Consider the following 1,858-nt stretch of genomic DNA (forward strand, 5'->3'; position numbering starts at 1 on the left):
CACAGATACAATACAAATGTTACAACAAAACATAGGGAGACAAAAAAGCAATCACCAAAGGAATGAATAAAGTGAAATCAACAGAAAAGAAGTTAAATGAAATGGAGGAAACTAACATGTCAGATGAAGTTTAAAATGCAAGAGGAGAGCCTATGGGAGCTTTGGGACAACACCCAACAAAACAACATCTGCATCATAGGGATACCAGAAGGAGACGAAGTGAAGCAAGGACTAGAAAACATGTTGGAAGAGATAATGACAGAAAACTTCCCTGATATTGGCAAGTGCAAGAACCACATAGAATCCCAAACAAGATGAACGCAAGAAGACCAACACCAAACCACATCATAATTAAACATGAATGCCAAAGTAAGAATCATAAAGGCTGTCAGAGAGAGTGAGAGAAAGTTACCTACAAGGGATCTCCCATTAGAATATAACTGATTTCTCAACCGAAACACACCAGGCCAGAAGGGGATGGAATAAAATATACAAAGTGACTTTGTATATTTTACAAAATATACAAAACAAGGGACTGAATCCATACCCAGCAAGTCTACCATTCAAAATTGAAGATGGAATATAGACATTCACAGGCAAAAAGGGGCTGAGAGATTATTAACCCCAAGTCAGCAATGCAAGAAATGCTAAAAGGACTGCTGTAAAAAGAAGAAATAAAAAGGCAAGAAGGAACACACACAAAAAATAAAAATGGCTATAAAAAGTACCTATTAATAATAACTTTAAGGAGACCCATATATTTTCAGTCTGTGAGAGACGCACTTTGGAGCTAAGGATTCACACAGACTAATAGTGAAGGGATGGAAAAATAAAAGTGTTTCAGGTACATGGAAATGAGAATAAAGCTAGGTTGGCAATTCTTACATCTGACAAAATAGAACTCAAAGTGAAGGCCATAACTAAAGATAAGGAAGGCCATTAAATAAAACTAAAATGGGGCAATTCAACAACAAGATATATCTCTGTTAAACATATATGCACCCAATACAGGAGCACCCAAATACATAAAATACACACTTCTGGGAGGTATTAAGGGACAGATAGCAACATAGTCATAGTCGGGGACTTTAATACCCCATTGACACCACTGGATAAATCCTCTAAACAAAAAACCTCCAAACAAACTACAATCCTAAATGACTCTCCAGTTCAGATGGACTTGAATCTTCCGAACATTTCATCACAAAGCTACTGGATATATATTCTTCTTCAGTGCACATGGGGCATTTTCAAAGACAGACTACAGATTAGGACACGGGCAACGTCTCTTAAAATTCAAGAGCACAGAAATCATAATAAGCATCTTCTCAATGGCATAAAACTAGAAATCAACTGCAATAAAAACAATGAAAAAATAAAACACTTGGAGGCTAAATGGCATGCTATTAAACAATGGTTGGGTTACCAAAGAGATCAAAGAAGAAATGAAAAGCATCCTGGAAACAAATGACAATGAAAACACACAATCCAAAATCTGTGGGACACAATGAAAGCAGTCCAGAGAGGGAAGTTCATAGGTCTACAGGCCTACCTGCAAAAACAAGAAAAAAAGGGTAATGAAGTATCTAACATTGCAACTTAATCATTTAGAAAGAGAGCAACAAGAAATGCTCAAGGTCCTCAGAAAGAAGTAGATAATAACAATCAGAGCAGAAATTAACAACAAAGAGAACAAAAAAAAATACAAAACATCAATGAAACCAAGAGCTGGTTCTTTGAAAGGATACACAACAATCATGAACCTCTAGCCAGGCTCACCAAGAAACAAAGAGTGATGACCCAAGTAAAGAAAATCATAAATGAAAGAGGTGAAGTAACAAATGACCCCACAGATATA

The sequence above is a fragment of the Myotis davidii genome, unplaced genomic scaffold (assembly GCF_000327345.1).
Source record: "Myotis davidii unplaced genomic scaffold, ASM32734v1 scaffold3160, whole genome shotgun sequence".
NCBI lineage: Eukaryota > Metazoa > Chordata > Mammalia > Chiroptera > Vespertilionidae > Myotis > Myotis davidii.